Source organism: Culex quinquefasciatus, chromosome 3, assembly GCF_015732765.1.
Source record: "Culex quinquefasciatus strain JHB chromosome 3, VPISU_Cqui_1.0_pri_paternal, whole genome shotgun sequence".
Lineage (NCBI taxonomy): Eukaryota > Metazoa > Arthropoda > Insecta > Diptera > Culicidae > Culex > Culex quinquefasciatus.
Window position 1 is genome coordinate 97,467,326 of NC_051863.1, and position 20,493 is coordinate 97,487,818.

The window sequence follows — 20,493 nt, forward strand, 5'->3', positions numbered from 1 at the left end:
CTGTAGGAGCGTTTGAACAAAAAGTTCCAATTTCCCAAAGTAATTCCCATGTAAACTTTAACCCTGATGCGCGCAGCCAGTTTACAACCAAATGAGCTGATAATTGGCATGAAAGTCCCTATGGGCATGCTCTACTAGGGGAACCATACTAAAACTTGATCCGAGAACTTTTGAAAAACGTACCCACCCTAATATATACAGCAATTCCACTTGAAAAGAGCCTAAACCAAAAAAAGTTCTCCGATCGGGCTCAATTTTTTCTGGGGTTCCTTAGCCAAAATAATTGGCCCCTTTTTTTGTTTGGTCATTAGGTGACCTACGCCGTGTTAGGGTGGTCTGAAAAATGGCCATTTTCGTCATTTTTCGCAAAAAACCTCTTTTTTCCATGTAAAATTATCATTTATGACCAAATTATGACCAAAACTCGATTTTCGATACTTTGGCTCAATTCTGAGGGCAGATTCGGATTCAGCGGGCAAAATTACATGGAAAAACATATATTTGGACATTTTTCGAATTTCGTTAGGGTGGTCCCATATGATTTTCCTTTGAAAATTAGACTTTTTCAAATGAAGATATCTCGAGTTTAAAGAAAAACTTCTCTGAGATTTTTTCAGCGTGTGTAGTGCTAGATCTCCTCTTTCAAATGCAACCTGGTGCTTAACATTTGACTTGCGCCTTTTCGAGTTATTTAAGTTTTAAATTTGCATCTTTTTTACCTTAAAATGGCTGTAACTTTTGAACCTTAAGTCCAAATTGACATGTCAACAAATAAAAATGTTCGTTTTTCAAAGCACTAAAAGTGCTTTGAACATCACTTTTCTCTAAAACTTAACCCTGAATTGCCACGTTCAAAAAACTGATTTTTGAAGGTTTGCTCAGATGCTTTCTATAAATTTGGTCATAGAAGGCGTAGATTACGAGATAAAATTTTGGTGTCTTCGACAAAGTTGCTTAAAATGGCAAGCCCAACAACTTTGTAGAAGACAAAAAAAATCTCAAAAATATTCCTGTAAAGTAAGATTTCCAAAATCACCCTAATCGTGAACCACCCTAATTTTCAACCAAACCAAAAGTTGCCCCTTTCCATTTGCAACAACTCTTTTGAAGACACCAAAGCTCCAAAACTTAACCATTTTTCGAAAAATCCATTTTCCACTTAATTTTGCGATCTGGACCACTGTGCAGTGTTGCCAGATATGAAAATTTTGCGCTTGCATTTTTAACCCTTTAGACGAGCACCTACGGGAAAACTGACAATTGCATTCGATTGCTGAGAGTTTTTTACATTAAATTTAATCAATACCTCAGGGTAAATTGAATATTTCTTGAGTTTTTATTATTTTTTTTATATAAAATATAGTTTTATTAGTCGTGAAAATTACAAGTAGATGGATAGATACACGTAATCTTCTTCTAGTCGTCGTAGTATTTGTAGGGATTGCGGTAGTTATTTCTGCGTGATCTTCTCTTGGCTGGGTTGGTATTGTTTGCAGATTTCACCGATTTTGCCTCTTTTTCAGTTTCGTCGTCGTCGTCGTCCTCTGGAGAAATATCCATTTGATTGGACTGAAAATTAGTCTGATCTGCTGGTTGTGTGTTTTGATTTTCGACCGAGGTCGTTGGATTGATTGTTGTTGTTGTTGTTGCTGTTTTAGGTGGTGTACTTGCTGGTGCTTTTTCTATTGTTGCCGCTGATGGTTTTGGTGCCGACTCCACCTGAATGAAGGACGGAATTGGCTTCGACAGGACCATACGAACAGCTCGAACTCCATTTGGGATCCCGGGAAAATAATCCCGCCAGACCTCGTTCCGAATGGAACGAACCTCTCCGTAGGCCTCGAGATGAGATGTAATTAGATCGTTAGGCATGTGCGGCGGTAAATCGTGGACTCGAACTTGAATCGCGTTGTCTTCCACAAAGATGGGAATCGCGAAGTTTCGGCCACTCCATCTTAGGTTATGTTTGAGGTTGTGCTGGTCAGCTAGTTCCGAAGCTTCCTCCGGCGACCCTAGCTCGATGATGACGTGGTTTCGTGAATTATTGAACTGGAGATTTTTAGTCCGTTTCAGGTCCAGTGTAAGGCCTTTGGCGATGAATTTCGATATCGTTTCGATATCTGGTCTTACTGGCATGACGTTGAAATCGAGCAAGACGGTTTTGCGGCGATATTTCAACATCGCGAACACTTTTTATCACGCCCCGACAGGGGAAAAAAGAACAAAAGAAAACCGTAGAGGTTAGCGCTTACGTCCGACAGCAACGAGAGTGAGCTGTCGTCTGAGATATCACATTTTTAAGTTGGAAAGCCCGGTATTGCATCCCGCATAAAATTATATGATGATTTGCACTGTTAAAACCATGCAGTTACAATAGATATCATAATATCTATGGTAAGTTTATTGTTGACTTTTTCGAACTTTATTGGAATGAAGATAGAGCTACCTTAAAATTCATGATTACAGCAAATATTATGGTTCTGTTATTGGAAATCTCATAATGCATTTTTTCAATTATTTTTACAGTAAGTTTCATTGTTATATTTTAAATACAAAACATCACAATCTACGTTGACAAGCTCAAATCAAATAAAATCAAATTATTAAAATATTAAAGTACTTAAATATTAAAATATTAAACTATTTTCATTTAAAAAGTATTGAAATACTAAAATATTAAACTATTTTTATAAAAATATTTTGAAAAATTAAGATGTTAAAAATTGAAACATTGAAATATTAAAAATAAATAAATTTTAAAATATTAAATATCAAAAGAGTCGAAAATAGAAATATTTCAGTAATAAAATATTCGTAAAATAATTATATGGCAACACAAAAAATATTAGATTTTTTCGAAATTTTAACATTTTAGAATTAAATGTTGTTTGATTGCTTCTACACATTGTGAAGTTTTGATACTCTGACACTTTATATTTTTTGATTTTATTACACTCAAACTCCGATGGTTTGACACCAACTGTTGTCAAACCAACGGGGTCACTTTTTAGTTTGACACCCCTTTTACATGGAGTTCACATACACTACCAAACGTTTGTTTTGATAGTGTGCGTGAGCGCCGTGTAAAAAGAGACAGTTTATCGCTTTTCAGTTTGTTTTTTTTAAACGAAATAGTGACCAACCACCGGGAGTTGAGTGTATTGAAACATTTAAACATTTAAACATTTAAACATTTAAACATTTAAACATTTAAACATTTAAACATTTAAACAATTAAATATATAAACTTTTTTTCGAAAAATAAATATTACTGCGGGCGTTAATAATTAGAGTTCACGCGCGGCGATACGACCGCAAGATAATGGTCGCATGACAGCCGCATGACAACCGCAGAACAATTTTTTGTCTGTTGTCAAAGGTTGCCTTGAGTTTTCAGCTGACTTTTTGGAAAATATTCAAAACAAACCAAGTTGACAGCCAAATCAATGCATAATTTCAGTTCAACTTGCTGATTTTTACCCTGCGGAAGTTAGGCGGCAATAATCTCCTGTAACTCACAGCGATGGAGAAACGTGATTTTATCTCGCAATAAGCAATAATAAGTATCAACAAACGAACCTACCCTGTCACGGCGTTCTAGCAGGATTCTAGCAGAGTTCTTACAGAGCTGGATATTCTTACAGAATTCTAGCAGAAATGTTCGACCGTTCTAGCAGGATTCTGACAGAACCAGCTTTGCTAGAGTATTTCGTGACTGGGTAACATGACACTTAATATGTGCAGCCGTCGCTCTTGCAACGGACACACCATTACACTGAACCCGTGCGACGCTCCTGAAACGAACGCACCATAGTTGAGCGAGCTGTCAAAGTTTTTCACTCGCGCGTGCTCGATCCTGTCTGTGTCTGTATTCGGTCGCAGTGTTAACCGAAATTTTCAACGGTAAATCGCGTGTGCTCGTGAAAAAGTAACATCCAGCGGTTGGCCTCAGGATTCTGAATGCGTTCCTGGTGTTGGACACATCCGCCGGGTGTTCGAACTGTTCCGACGATGGCGAAGAGTTTTGCTTTAAAACAACGAATGTTTCAGGTGGGTTATATTTGCGGAGGGCGGAATCCCGTCCCACGGCATACATTTTCTTTTGCCTGCTTGAGCTGCTTGGATATTGGCTGATGCATGAAGTGATTTGTTCATCTTTTTTCGGCACACTCAACAAACGTCAAACCAAACAAAATTGCTGCCGGATCTTTTCCGGGAGAGATCCGGAAAAAGATCCGGCAGCAATTTTTACTGATTTGACATTTGCTGAGGATGCCGAAAAGTTTTGTGTTACTCTCGCAAAAGACAATTAGGTTTTACAGCGTGACGTCACGAGCGCACACGCACACACATTTTACTTAGACACACGTGCAAAAAAGTAATCAGTGCAGCCGAACTGTCAAATTTCTAACCTAAAATCGAGTCGGCGTAAAACCTAATTAGGTTTTACGCCGACTCGATTTGGAGGATAGAAAAGAGTGCACAGTTCGATGCGGTCGTCGATTTTGTTCGGTGAAATTCGTCGACAATCGACGAAGACCATGTAAACAGTGCACACGAGCTGTCAAATGACGTCACGGCGTAAAACCTAATTAGGTTTCACAGCTTGACATCATGAGCGCACACGCACACACATTTTTACTGACACACGTGTAAAAAATGTAAACAGTAAAGGCAAGCTGTCAAATTTCTAACCTTAAACTCGAGTCGGCGTAAAACCTGATTGGCTGATGCAAGAAGTGATTTGTCTTCATTTTTCGACTCTCCCAACCAACGTCAAACCACTCAAAATTGCTGTCGGATCTTTTCCGGAAGAGATCCGGCAGCAAGTTTGTACTGATTTACGTTTGCTGCGGGTGCCGAAAAGTTTGGTTATGTTGCTGCATGTAAAAACAATACGATCATTTAGTGTTTTTATTCAACAGGGAACATTTCGCCTACGGGGTGAACTTCGCGCTCGATTTGGACGAGGAAAGCCGCAACAGAATCACTCGACAAGATCGCCAAGAAGTTGGCTTTTCTACAAGGACGATCGTGGATGGCGTGTGGCCCAATTTGTGCTGCCGGGGAGTACCAGTCCGGTCGCAATCATCAGACGATAGAGGAACATCATTGCACATGGGTCAAATGATCACCAAGGAACATTCCCAACACAACCGGGTAAGCAGGAACGAAAAAGAACAGATCGTGAAGTTCAAAAAAAATCGTGAAGAACCTATTTATCATTTTTTTGTTGAATAAATTTAATAATTTGGATACGAAAATTTGAATGCAATTTAAAATAACAAACGTTTCAGTAATGTTTAATTAATGTTGTGTTTCATTTGTTTTATTTTTTTGCATAATGTTTTATTGAATTTAAGAAATTAAGAATTTAAGAAATTAAGATTTTAGGATTTAAGAATTATAGTATTCAAAAATTAATGAATCTTAGAAAAATAAATTGGAAATTCCGATTTTTTTTAAATGCTGAGATTAATTATAATTTTTAATAATAATAATATTAGCATCTAATAACTTAATTATTTTTAGAATTTAAGAATCAAATAACACCGAACTACGAATTTTTTGTGTAGGTTCAACTCGAGCGGGAGCATAAAACTTGCGCAACTTTTTTTTTACCGCGTTCGTTTTGAGCTTTGTACCCAGCGTTATGAAAAATGTTTGATTTTATCCTTTACTTAATTGTCTTCTCATTTTAAGCACTAACGAAACCAGCAAATCAATCCGGAGTCTCCAGTCGACAAAAAGGAGCCGGTGGTCAGTTTAAACGCACCATGACATCACCCATCCGAGGAGAAACAAGAATCGGTCGCGATCGAGATCGAAAGCGAAAGAAAGCGGCTTCGTTTTGGTGTTTGCAAAACTCTAGAGAAGACATTATCAATTAACAATTGAAAAAAACAAAGTTATTCAATGTTGAATGTAAATAAATTACAATGAATAATATAAAAGTACAGTAAAACATACTGTATTTACTATTTATTTTAATGTCCGAATATTGTTGTCACAGTACAATTTAGTAGGAACAAACCATGAAAACAATAATTTTACTGTGTAATTCATTGTAATGCTTATTAGTTTTATTGTCCGCATATAGTTTTTACCGCATCATTCAGTAGATAAGAAACCATGAAGAACTGTAAATTGACTGTGCATTGCATTGTAATGCTTGCTGTATTTATTATTAATGCATGATGTTTTCTATAGTCAGGACGAGTTTTTGGATGAAAAATGCAACATTAGATTAACAGTAAAATGCGTCGTATTTGGAAAAAAATTGCATGGAAAAATTTCGAAATTTTTATGGTACCGGTGCATAACAACCCCCCTTTTTTATGGTAAAGTCCCAAAATACGACGCAAATTATCTTAAAAAACGATGCTGTCTACTGTTAAAACACTGTCAAAATTACAATATATTTTATCGTTTTGTAACGTTAAAATTTACTGTAAGTTCATCGGAAATCTTTATGCGGGATAGCAAATGTTTTACTTTAACCATCAATTTTCAACAGTACATTGTGTTGTTTGTGTTAGAGCAAAGTATACCTTTGGCGGAGATGCTTGTATCATCAGCAAAAAGTGATTTCTGACATCCTGGGGGCAAATCAGGCAAGTCAGAAGTAAAAATATTGTATTAAATTGAACCCAAAATGCTTCCTTGAGGGACACCAGCACGTACAGGTAGTTGATCAGATTTGCTGTTCTGATAACATACCTGCAGAGTACGATCCGTCAAATAATTTTGAATAATTTTCACGATATAAATCGGAAAATTAAACCTTTTCAATTTCGCAATCAAACCTTTATGCCAAACACTGTCAAATGCTTTTTATATGTCTAGAAGAGCAGCGCCAGTAGAATAGCCCTCAGATTTGTTGCTTCGAATCAAATTTAAAACTCTCAACAACTGATGAATAGTTGAATGCCCAAGGCGAAATCCAAACTGCTCTTGAGCGAAAATTAAATTTTCATTAATGTGCGTCATCATTCTATTAAGAATTATTCTTTCGAATAATTTACCAATAGATGAAAGCAAACTAATGGGTCGATTGCTTGAGGCTTCAGCAGGATCTTTATCCGGTTTCAAAATCGGAACTACTTTGGCAATAACTTTTAACTTAAAGTCACGTAACGTGCTATAAGTCATACTACGATAACTATTGCAACTCCACCGCCATTTCGATTCATTCTGTTATTGGTTATAACTTTAGAATCTGTTTTTTTTTATAATCTGGATCAATTTTCAAATAAGTGCCAGTTTTTAAAAATGTTTCGGTTAGGTATAACAGCAACATGCACGTTATGAACTCGTAAAAAGTTGAAAATCCATTTTCTTTCGATTTTAAAGCGGTATACGCACTTCGGAAGGAACCGGTCAAGAAAAAAATCAAATGGGCAGCAGCGGCAGCGAAAGCAAGCAAGAGAGGGCGAAGAAAAGCCCCAAGAAAACGCTCCCTCTCCTTTGGTCTGCTGGTCGTAAAGCTGTTTCTTGGCCCCTTTCCTTCCGATCTCCATACTAGCCTTAACGGTGCACATCAACCAGAGCTTTTGCACCCAGATTTTTATTACAGACATTTGAGTATATTCAAAATTACGGGTACTATTGAAATATTTTTTTCATTCATCCCCTAAAATACTGTCCACAATGTAATTTACAACAAAGTTTGACTAATTTTACAATCCCGTTGTTGTAGGATTGGGTCCGTAAGTTTGACAATTTTGGAATAAGAAGACAACAACTTCCTTCGTTGCTGTGTACCCCTAAAGAGCGAGCATTAAAATTCATAATATTGATGGAATTACTTAGATCCAAGATTAAACTTCAGAACAACATCATTCGCAAATTTTAATCCAATCTGGATAGCTTCCATCATGGATGTAGCATTACTCATTGTTTGAATCAAACCAAACAGTGAATTTTGCAAAAAAAAGTCAGTTTTTCAAACGTAACATCGCCGAGAGCAGAAGATCCCAAAGCGTTGCCAGCAGAAAAAAATTCAAATGAAATTTGAGGTACCTGCCCAATTTCAGGAAGATTGGTAGAGGATTTAAAATTCGTGGATGAACCCGAACCCGAAACGACGTTGGTATAAGAAATACCATTAACTTTTCCACGGTAGGGGTATTTCTAGCATTGTTCGAGTGAGACAGGGCAATCCCAGAAATTTGATTTGTGATTTCCATCACAATTTGCACATTTAAATTGGGTGGCTTCTTTTACGGGACAATTGCCCTTGTCGTGAGAAGAATCCCCGCAAACCATGCATTTTGCAACCATGGCGCAATGATCAGTACCGTGACCGAATGCCTGGCAACGCCGGCACTGGGTCAGATTCTGGCCATTACCGCCATGTTTCTTAAAATGCTCCCACTTTCAAATTGTTGATTTCATTTCTGTTGAAATGAATCAGATAAAATTTTGAAGTCAAACCAAAGCGAGAAATTTTCCCGTTTGATTTTTTCTTCATTGGTATTACTTGGGATGGGGCAAAGCCAAGCATTACCTTAAGTTCGTTTTTGATCTCATCCACCGACAAGTCGTTGGAGAGACCTTACAGGACCGCCTTGAATGGACGAGCATTTTTGGTCTCATACGTGTAGAAATTGTGTTTGTGGTTTTTCAAATAACCAACAAAAGTTTGGTGATCTTGTAAAGATTCCGTCAACAAGCGACATTCTCCTCTTCGATCAAGCTGGAACGAAACCTTCAAATTGCAAGTTTCCTTGCAATTCTTCAGTTGCGTTCGAAAGCTGGCCAAATCGGAGACGGAAGTCACTACAATTTGCGGAGCCTTTACTCGTTTCTCGACGGCAGAAGGCTCAGTACGAGGAGAAGGATCCTTGTCAACAGTTTCAGATAAAACACCGAAACTGTTTGCCAATGGAATTGGAGGATTGACCTCACATTCAGAATTAGAATTAGACCTCAGAAGAGGCTGTTTTCTTTTTCTGTTTCCGTAAGCCGATTTAGTGTCAAACGCTTCACCGACGTTACGACCAAATTTTCAGAAGATTTGCGTTTACCTTTGTTTTGACGCATTTTGCAAGCAAAGTTCTCTGAAAAAGATGGCTTCGTTTGTAAAATACAACAAAATTTCAGGTGGGGTTAGTCATGAAAAGACTGTTTTGAATTTTGGAAAATAACTCAGGTAGTCTTTAAAAAGACTGTTAATTTTGTTTGAAATAACTCTGAGCTTGGGTAGTAAAAAATACCGCAGCTCTAGTGTCCGTTCACCTCGAAGGTTCGCTTACAAATTGAGTTGTTTCCATATATTTTTAGATCTACATTATATACATGCAAATAACTCGCATAGACATTTGGTGTTAGCTCTGCCGAGCTTCGGTGACCCATTTCTACGCTGGCTAGCCGAGCGCGAGGTACTTCAGCTTTTATCGATAAGCCCCGCCCTGAAGAACGTTTGCATCAATCGGATTCAAACGTTATTTAGAACTTCCGATTCCTTGTCAAATGGACAAGGACTCCCGCATAAAAATGTATGATGATTTGCACTGTTAAAACCATCCAATTACAATACATATTACAATATTTATGGTAAGTTTATTGTTGACTTTTTCGAACTTTACTGGAATGGCGATGAAGCTACTATACAATTCATGGTTACAGCTAATTGTAAGGTTTTGTTATTGGAAATGTTATAAATGGAAACAATAAAACTATCGTAAAATGCATGAATATAGCAAATCTTATGGTTTTTGTATTGGAAATCTCATAATGCATTTTTTCCAATTTTTTTGTTACATTACGTTCATTGTAATGTTATAGTTGCGTAGTGTGAACTTTTTTGAACGATTTTTTTAAAATAATTTGAATCATGTAATAAAAGTATTAAAAACGAGTTATATTTTAAAAACAAAACATCACAAACGATTTTGTGAAAAGCTCAAATCAAATCAAACAATTTTAAAAACTTAAGCATTAAAACATTAATTATTTTACTGTTCCCTCACAAAAAAAATATTAAAATATTAATTTATTAATATATTGATATATTAATATATTAAAATATTCAAATAATAAAATATTGAATTATTAAAATATTAATTTATTAATATATTGATATATTAATCTATAATTTATTAATATATTAAAATATTAAAATATTAATACATTTAAACATTTAAACATTTAAACATTTAAACATTTAAACATTTAAACATTTCAACATTTAAACATTTAAACATTTAAACATTTTAACATTTTAACATTTTAACATTTTAACATTTTAACATTTTAACATTTTAACATTTTAACATTTTAATATTTTAACATTTTAACATTTTAACATTTTAACATTTTAACATTTTAACATTTTAACATTTTAACATTTTAACATTTTAACATTTGAACATTTTAACATTTCAACATTTTAACATTTTAACATTTTAACATTTTAACATTTTAACATTTTAACATTTTAACATTTTAACATTTTAACATTTTAACATTTTAACATTTTAACATTTTAACATTTTAACATTTTAACATTTTAACATTTTAACATTTTAACATTTTAACATTTTAACATTTTAACATTTTAACATTTTAACATTTTAACATTTTAACATTTTAACATTTTAACATTTTAACATTTCAACATTTTAACATTTTAACATTTTAACATTTTAACATTTTAACATTTTAACATTTTAACATTTTAACATTTTAACATTTTAACATTTTAACATTTTAACATTTTAACATTTTAACATTTTAACATTTTAACATTTTAACATTTTAACATTTTAACATTTTTAACAATTTAACATTTTAACATTTTAACATTTTAACATTTTAACATTTTAACATTTTAACATTTTAACATTTTCACATTTTAACATTTTAACATTTTAACATTTTAACATTTTAACATTTTAAAATTTTAAAATTTTAACATTTTAACATTTTAACATTTTAACATTTTAACATTTTAACATTTTAACATTTTAACATTTTAACATTTTAACATTTTAACATTTGAACATTTTAACATTTGAACATTTTAACATTTTAACATTTTAACATTTTAATATTTTAACATTTTAACATTTTAATATTTTAACATTTTTACTCAAAAAAAGAAAAGGCATAAAATAATAAGGATCCCAAAACGAACACACCATGACACCTGACGTCGTCGCCTGAACCGTACGACGCTCCCAAACGAACGCACCATGGTTGAGCGGGTTGAGCAAGCTGTCAAATTTTTTCACTCGCGATGCGTGTTCGATCCTGTTTTGTTTGGCCGCAGTTTCAAAAGTTTTAATCGAAATGAAATCGCGTGTGCTTGTGAAAAACCAAACTCCCGGCGTCAAATCTGCCGGGTGACTGATCCGGGAGGAGAAGAAGATTAGTGTCAGCAACTTTTGGTGAGTATTTGGACCGGTGAAGAACATTAATGCGTCCGCAATTTGGGGCAGATTCCGTCGCCATCGTCGTCGTTTGAAGTAGGTACGTGTGTTTTGGTACTTCTTCCGGACCGGTTTGGAAGAAGTTACCAGATGCGTCCGGGATTTGTGCCAGATTCTGTTGTCGTCGTCCTTCCGGACCGGTTTGGATAAAAGTTGCCAGATACGTCCAGGATGTGTGCCAGATTCCGTCGTCGGTCATGTGTGGGTGCGTGTGTTTTTGAACTTCTTCCGGTTCCAAAGAAGTTGGCAATCGCGTCCAAGATTTGTGCATCGTCATCGCCGACGTTTGTAGTGTTTGTGTGTGGTTATGTTTTGGAATTTCTTCCGAAACGGTTTGAAAGAAGTTGCCAGTCGCGTCCGATTGTTTATGCCGCTCACACGTTCCGTCGTCGTCGTTTGAAGTGTATCCAGCCCCATTTTTATAGCCCTCTTAGGAAATACCTTTTTTTTCTATTTTACAGGATCCTCAATCGTCAACGAATCAGAAGAGCTCCGGGATGTAAATATCAGGCGTTTCATGAAATTTGGAGATGGCGGAACCCCTCCTGCAGCAGCAGCAGATGTTTGTCATGGTCTGATGCATTAAGTGATTTGTTTAAATTTTCAAGATTCTTTCCGCAAACGTCAAACCATAAAAATTATTGCCGGATCTTTTCTGGAAGAGATTCGGCACCAGTTTGTACTGATTTGACGTTTGCTGAGGGTGTCGAAAAGTTTGACTAAGTCAACTGCTTGCAAAAAAACAATGGTCTGCTTGGGTAACTTTCTTAAGTTTATTTTGTTATTTTTTTTCTTTTACAGGAGGCATTTGCAACGGTGCGGAGCTATTTGATTACGGGACACGGAAGCTTGATCAACGAAATGAAGAATTCAAAAGTTAAGATATCTTAGATTTTGAAATTTAGCAATTTAAACATTTGAAAATTATACATTTAAATATTTTTTTTCAAAACTTGAAAAAAGAAAATTTAAAAATTTAAAGCAAATTGAAATTCTACAATTTCAAAACTCCCAAATCCTGAAAATACAAAATTAAAAAACGACGGTATAAAAAATTAAATTAGAAACTGTGGGTTCAAAAATTCAAATACAGTCTGCATTTGATTTGATAATTTGAGAAATTTAAAATAAAGGGCTTAAATAAATTTTAAATTTAATAACCAAAGTTTTTGTTTAAATATCTTGAATAAAAGCATTTAAGAATCTCAGAATAAAATCTGAGAATTTTGATCTGGGGGGGTGAATAGAGCGGTTCAAAAGCGGAACCGTTTTGAACTGCAAAGCGGAGCCATTTTACTGTTCGCCAGAAGCAGCAAGTATTGTAATCATTCATTAGGGAAATTATTGTAAAAACCAAATATGGTTTGTTGATTTTCTTTTTCTTTTGATATAGCGAACCTTTTGTAATTATTCTCCGAATCACCATAACCATTACCAGTAAAGTCGTCGTAGAGCCATTCTTTCTCCAATGAACCCACTTCCTACTGGCTATTTCTCCCTTTTCAGTGCTCATCCGGAGGTCGTCTCCAACAATTGATTCCGCCCGAATTGTGGGCACGATTCGCTTTTTCTAGTACAAAACGTTATTTATTAAGACTTGTACTTTGTCTCAAAATGGGCACTGTACTTCTTAGAGCTCTTGCTTACATTTTGTTCCAAACCGACTTCGCAAAACTTCACCCACTTCTGACGCAGTTATTTGTCTTCCGAAAACTTGGAAAAAAATGCGCACAGAAGATTTCAAAACAAATTATTCAAGTGCAAAGAAAAAGTCACGCTTGTGCTCATTCGAAAATCACGTTACGCATTCTCTCGTCTCATCCCCAGATTTTGATTATTTAAATTAAGATTTTCTTAACTTAATTGTCTTCTCATTTATTAATACCAGCAAATCAATCCGGAGTCTCCAGTCGACAAAGGTACCGGCGGACAGACTGAACACACCACGGCATCACCCACCCGAGGGGAACAGGAACCGGTCTCGATCGAGGGTTTCAAACGGAATCGAAAGCGAAAGAAAACGTCGTGGAAGGATTCCTTTTGGCGATTTGCAAAAAGCTGAAGAAGGCGTTAACAATTCATGAACAAATAAACAAAGTGGTTCAATGTTGAATATAAATAACATACTATGAATAACAATAAAACTACTGTAAAATTTACTTTATTTACTATTTATTTTAATGTCCGAAAATAGTTTTCACAGTAGTATTTAGTGGGGAATAAACCATAAAGAATTATAATTTTACTGTGTAATTCATTGTAATGCTTATTAGTTTTATTGTCCGCATATAGTTTTTACCGCATCATTTACTAGATAAAAAACCATGAAGAACTGTAAATTGACTGTGCAATGCATTGTAATGCTTGCTGTTTTTATTATTAATGTATGATGATTTCTATAGTCAGGACGAGTTTTTGGATGAAAAATGCAACATTAGATTAACAGTAAAATGCGTCGTATTTGGTAAAAAAATGTATGGAAAAATTTCGAAATTTTTATGGTACCGGTGCATAACAACCCCCCTTTTTTATGGTAAAATCCCAAAATACGACGCAAATTATCTTAAAAAACGATGCTGTCTACTGTTAAAACACTGTCAAAATGACAATATATTTTATCGTTTTGTAACGTTAAAATTTACTGTAAGTTCATCAGAAATCTTTATGCGGGCTTAGCGCGTATATAGTTGATAGTTACTGTTCACGCACATCGTAGCGGATGTGGTCCTGTGTGTCGGGGGTGAAACTTAGTGATCCGGTAAGTGAACTTAAAAGTCGCGATAACTTTGGGAAGTCTTTATTGTGGGTAAACTGGGGTTCGAATATTACAAGTTTTATTGGTTTTACTTAACTTGCCCCTGAGGAGGGGTGACTGTCCCGGTCGACCATCTGGTCAGAAATGTTTTGTGGAAAGTGTCTAGTCTAGTTTTAAGCTCGTCAAGTTCTTTGCGACCGGGAAGTCTACAAAAACATTACAAAAGACAAACCACTTCGTGCTTTGTAACGACTACACACATTGAACATAAAGGTACACGAAGGGCTACTGTGATTGTGTGTGTGGAGTTACATAATCTACAGTGTTGTCGGAAAGTGTTTCTACATGATCGTCAAATTTGGTTAACTGGGCGTTAACAGTTACAGTATTCATAATTCCAGTTACAGCTCACCAAGTCGCGATGGCCTAGTGGTTAGCATTTTTGCTTACCGATCCAAAAGACGGGGGATCGATTTGAGCGACTTTGATCTTACGTATATGTTCAGAGTTTCAAGATTTATATTTCCTATACTTTCTAGTTGGGAGCAGATCATTCAACCCAGGATCATTCGCTTGTAGCCGTCGCGATTCGATCGGTTGCAAACGGTGCAGCTTATGCGCCACTCCCGTGAGGGAGACTGCCCGCCATGTTAAATTTGCCCGGTTTGAGACTCTCGAAGAGGTGCTCGGTTGAACTTCTTCCCAGGGAAGAAGCAAGATCGAATCGGCCAGCGTACCAAAGTGACCCACAAGAACGGTACGGAAAGCTCAGCCTCCCGAAAAAGCTCCTCAGAAATCCACCAGTATAGGACCCCCCGTGCCCGTATGAATCATCATGGGTAGTACCGACACCCGCCACCAGGGAACTTCACGAAGCATGGGAAATACGCAGAACTTTTTCATTGGGGAGGAAAGGACTGGGAACGGACCCTAAAGTGACGGAAGCAGCGCTCCGGATCGACCAAAAAAACTAACACGTGAGCTCATTTTAACTGCAGGGACTTTATTTAACTCCAAATAATTACACAAAATACTTCAGGTAGGAAATCAAAAAGAGGTGCTCATTTTATTGGACTAGTCTAAGGTTTTGTATTTCATTCATTGTTTCTGTTCTAGCGTCTAGACATCTCCCTACTGTGTGCGTTTGCTCTCCCTACTGTCTACTCTTCGTTCTTCTGTTACCCCGTGCTTTTGTGCTCTCTCCTCAACCTCAAATCTTCAGCTCGTCAGCTGGAACAGCTGATCGCTGACGTCACCGGCAGTCAAGCGGACTGCGGCAGACAAAGGCACTAGAGTGCGATTTCGTGGACGTGTGGGGCGTGTCAATAAAGGCCGACACACTCCGGGCGCATGGCAACACGCGCTTAAACAAAATGGACGCCCTCCATCAAAATGGCGTCCGCTCTACGGCCGCAGCCGGAACGAAAAAACGTTCGTGACGCCTTCTGTGGCCGTCACCCTTCCCCGCAGAAAAAGAACGGACTCACCGGACTACTGCTGTTGCTCCTGTTACTTGCTGATGCTGCTGCTGATGTTCACCGCGTGCGCGCGGGCGGCGCGAACTACGCTGCCGGTTCGACCTACGAGGGCGCGGTCGACTTCGATGATGTTGCGCGGGCCGGGACTTGGCTTTCCGGGCCAGCACGTGGGCGGATGGACCGCCTCCAGACGAGATGTTGACGGCTCGTCTCTTCCGGCGATGTAGCGTGTGCCGGGTCAAAACTTGTCCCACACTCGATGCGGGGCGGTGGTGGACGCGCGCTCGATCTCCTACTGGTGCTGCTTTGCTGGTAGGGCGAAAGGAAGCGAAGCCAACGAACTTCGCAACGGATTAGCACATGCACGGGGATAATCGCACGGGGTAACGGTTTACCTGATCTCTAGCTAGGCCGCGCACTAGGCTCACTATTTCGCACACTCACAATTCTAACTCGACGAGATCTAGGGGGGGAGAAGTTAGAATTTAAGACCTAACCGGAAACACTACCACGCCACTTTCAAACCTCAGGACTGGACAGGGGAACCCGGGATAAAAGTCCGCGCACTCCACACTTCACAAAGGTCTGGGACAAAGTGAACGAGTACTAGCTTCCTCAGAACGGGGAAGGTGGCCCCAGACGTACTTTTGGCACGCCGTTTCCCGGAGATTGCCTCGGGCTTCTTCGGATCTTTAAAGATCTGAGTTCCCGTCTCACTCTAGCGGTCGGCAATGGCTCTGACCGTCCCTTTCCGTCTTCCCAAAGGATTCAACATATGAGCAACCTCCGCGAGATTCTCTCTCCAGGTCTTAAACCGATAACGAAAGTTACCAACGATCGTGAGGGCTAACATCAAATACATTGATTACCGTGGTAACGAAGATCAAATTACATTTAAAGCCGAACGGAAAAACCAAAATAAATAAATAAATAAATGCTAACAATTGCAACTGTTACACGCTTACAAAGCGAACACCGTAATCAGTCAGCCACGGCCGCTCCCCCAGATTTTCATAATATTTATTTATGAATCAAATTTATTTTTGTTTACTTTTGTTTGTCAAACAAGAGGTAACATTTTTCTTCAAAAACAATAACAAAGATAAATAAAAACTTATGAAAATAGAACCTAATTTTAACTATTATGGCTAGCGTAAAGTTATGGTTCTTGTTATGGTAATGGTTGAATATTAGAAAGAAAAACGATGCCAACTTAAGTTTTTAAATTAACAAACTAAATTCATAAAGTTATTTAAAACATTTTTCCAAATGTATCCCTTGAACATTTTTGTGAGTATGTAAAATCCCATTTCTAAATGGAAATGAAATACTTTTTAAGTTATGAAAAAATGGAAAAATATAAATATCAAAATAAAAAAAAGTAAAAAGGGAATTTGGTGGGAACATTTTTAAACGAACTCCTAGATATTTAGATTTTTTTATATAATAACAGTTATCATGTTTAAATGCTTGATTAAAAAGATTCAGGATTAAATTTTAAATTCAGTTATTTTTTTTACTTTTTGCCATCCCTTTTTCACTTCCAGTTAAAATCAAGTATCAAAAATTTTACGTTTGACATTTTAAAAAGAATTTACGAGTCACGGTTTTAACATTTAAATTTTTTTTAAAATCCATTATACACATGAGCAATTCTCTCAGATTTCGGTCATTCGATTTTTTTGTATTTTTTTATCTGGCTGAAACTTTTTTGGTGCCTTTGGTATGCCCAAAGAAGCTATTTTGCATCATTAGTTTGTCCATATAGTTTTCCATACAAATTTGGCAGCTGTCTTTACAAAAATGATGTATGAAAATTCAAAAATCTGTCTCTTTTGAAGATTTTATTTGATTGATTTGGTGTCTTCGGCAAAGTTGTAGATATGGATAAGGACTAAACTGAAATGATACACGGTAAAAATATTTGGTGATGTTTAATTTAACTTTTTGTCACTAAAACTTGATTTGCAAAAAGCACTATATATTTTTTTTATTTGTTTTAGGGGACATAAAATGCCAACTTTTCAGAAATTTACAGGTTGTGCAAAAAATGCGGACCCGGCTCGTGAAGCAGTGGTTAGCGTGGTAGCCTCTCACCCCAGTATGGCCTGGGTTCAATCCCAGACGGACCCGGTGGCATTTTTCGAGACGAGATTTGACTGATCACGCCTTCTATCGGATGGGGAAGTAAAACGTCGGTCCATTAGCGTAAAAGAGGGTTTGAGTGACTCATCACACATAACCTTCGGGCTCCTAGAAATGAGCAGAAACTTGCAAAAGAGACCACAAAAAAAACCCGGGGGTCGTTAAAGTGGATTGCTTTGCTTTGCTTTTTGCAAAAAATCTTTGACCGAGTTATGAATTTTTGAAAAAATACAACAGCAAAAAACAACAACAACATTAAATTGGAACCCGGAAACATAAACATTGGCCAATTATCGATAGTGCATCTTGATCCTTGAACAATAAACTATCATTTAAAAAGTGAGCACCATATATATTTTGATAAAACCTTAAAATGGGGCAAGCAAACTGCATAATTTTAGGCGCCCGAAATGCGAACGGAGCGCTACGCTCGCGGAATCAAAATTGGATTATGAAAGATAGGAGGAACATACACCTTAGAATAATTGGTCCTTTATGTAAAATCGTCTCAGCTTTCGAAAGGATTTGTCAGATTTTCAATAGAGCGGAGCGCCAGCCTTCTAAAATTACTTTTAAAAATACATAAGTGTTTTGTGGCTAAAAAATGTATGGACAAGTGCATTCGAAAGCTCTGCTCATTCCCTTTCCAAAACACCGCTAAACATCAAGGGTTCGTTTAAGTCTTGCAAAGTTATTAGCAATTTTGTAGACGAGCCTAAGTCAAAAAATTACCATTTAAAAAAAATGTTTTAGCTTGGTGGCGTCCAGGGGAGGACAAATTTAACCAACCAAACATGGTTTCTTTCATAACTTGATGGAGGCTATTAAAAAAGTAGATTGCTTTTGATTTTTTGGGCGCCTTGTGTAAATAGTGGTCCACTTTCATCGATAATTACTCATTTTTCTTTATAACTTCAAAGTAATTATATTTCTCTATATTAATTTAATTATCAATATTTTTATCCGCGCGTAATCCGCGCCTGAGCAAAATTAGCATGCGAATCCGCGCCAAATCCGCGCGAAACGCGCCGTCCGTAACAACTCTGTATCTACCACTTTTTAACACGACAACTTTTTAAAACACTCGAAATGTTTGAACTAGAAACAGCGCGCACTAAGAACCGAACACGAGCACTTGCTCCACTCTACATGGTGTACTGTTGCATATTGCTTGAACAAGAATAATTATGGAATAACTGCGTGTTTGAACATATTCCTGGTTTCACCGGGGTACCTGGAACCGGTAACAAAGTGGCCAGGCTGGTCCAAAAATGATTATGGACAACATGAATGATCTCCATATTGAAAACGGTGAACTTTCACACTTCGTCTTTGAACTTCGACCCCCGTGTAGATCAATCGGACCCCGCACTGGACTCACAGTCCAGAGGTGTAAATATGGGTATCCAGCGCCGTCGCTCCGTGCCGTACTCAAATACTTAGGAGCTCAGGACGGCGAAGTCCTTGTAGTTAAAAGGGAAGACATTAGTGTTTGGTACTAGCAATGGTGGCAGATAGCTATAAAGCCAACTTCGCACGTTAGGGAGTCAGAATTAGTAAAAATCTTACTTTTTTAGTAAACTTTTCCATATTTTTGGTCAAATTTACCAGAGGCAGATTGTAAAAAATAACAAACACAGATTGCTGTATCCTTGGTAGGAAATTACAAGCACGATATGAAGACCATTTATTATTTTGTTGTAACTAAACAATCCTCCCCGAACGAAAACAAAAGAAAACCAGAGTGAAAACGAAACCAAAGTACTGCCTCTTCGCGTCGGATTTCGGATGGCTGCTTAGTTGTGCGTAGTTCAGCTGCTATGGCAATGGAAAATTCCACGGGATTCACCAAAAACACATATAAATGTAACCAGCACACTGGTAACGCCAACTGAAAAAAAACTAGTAACTTCAATGAAGAATTAATTATAAACCAGTAAACTGGATAAGTGAGTCTGATTCTAAAACTGACAGCCTATTTTTGCGACCTGGCTTGAGCTGTCAACTCCAACTTTATTTTTTAGAAATTCTAACCAGTTTTTAGTAAGTTTTGCGATAAACCTCCTCTCCGTGCGTTTGCGTTTTTGAACTTTGACACCCATATTGCTTGAACAAAAATAATTGTGGAATAACTGCGTGGCTGGCCATATTACTGGTTTCACCGGGGTACCTGGACGCATCCAAAGTCGCCAGGTCGGTACAAAAATGGTTTTGGACAACATGAATGATCTCCATGTTGAAAACGGTGAACTTTGACACCCATATTACTTGAACAAGAATAATTCTGGAATAACTGCCATATTCCGATTTCCCCTGATGTACTTGGAACCAGTTCCAGTGGCCAGGTCGGTCCAAAAATGATTTTGGACAATATGAATGATCTCCATATTGAAAACGGCGAACTATGACACCCATATTGCTTAAAAAAAATCTGTGATAACTGCGTTATTGGCCATATAACTGGTTTCACAGGGGTACCTGGAACCAGTTCCAAAGTGGTCTGGTCGGTCAAAAAATTATTATGGACAATATGAATGATCTCCATATTGCAAACGGTGAACTTTGACACCCATATTGCTTGAACAAAAAAAAATTGGAATAACTGCGTTAATTTATGTAATAAATGGCTTGAGCTGTCAACTCCAACTTTATTTTTTTAGAAATTCTAACCAGTTTTTAG

At 37.0% G+C, this 20,493-nt stretch overlaps 3 long non-coding RNA genes across 3 annotated transcripts; 2 read left to right on the forward strand and 1 right to left on the reverse strand.

Annotated features, from left to right (window-relative positions):
• The first annotated feature begins 3,534 nt into the window (after positions 1-3,534).
• LOC119768724 lies at positions 3,535-5,904 on the forward strand. Its single transcript, XR_005278184.1, has 3 exons — positions 3,535-4,050; positions 4,926-5,160; positions 5,704-5,904. It is a non-coding gene; the product is annotated as an uncharacterized LOC119768724 (long non-coding RNA).
• A 5,462-nt stretch (positions 5,905-11,366) lies between these two features.
• LOC119768725 lies at positions 11,367-12,449 on the forward strand. Its single transcript, XR_005278185.1, has 3 exons — positions 11,367-11,393; positions 11,897-12,007; positions 12,237-12,449. It is a non-coding gene; the product is annotated as an uncharacterized LOC119768725 (long non-coding RNA).
• Positions 12,450-14,016: 1,567 nt separating this feature from the next.
• LOC119768726 lies at positions 14,017-16,675 on the reverse strand. The gene is made up of 2 exons (XR_005278186.1): positions 16,194-16,675; positions 14,017-16,131 (listed from the first exon to the last, which is right to left on the reverse strand). It is a non-coding gene; the product is annotated as an uncharacterized LOC119768726 (long non-coding RNA).
• Positions 16,676-20,493: the final 3,818 nt, after the last annotated feature.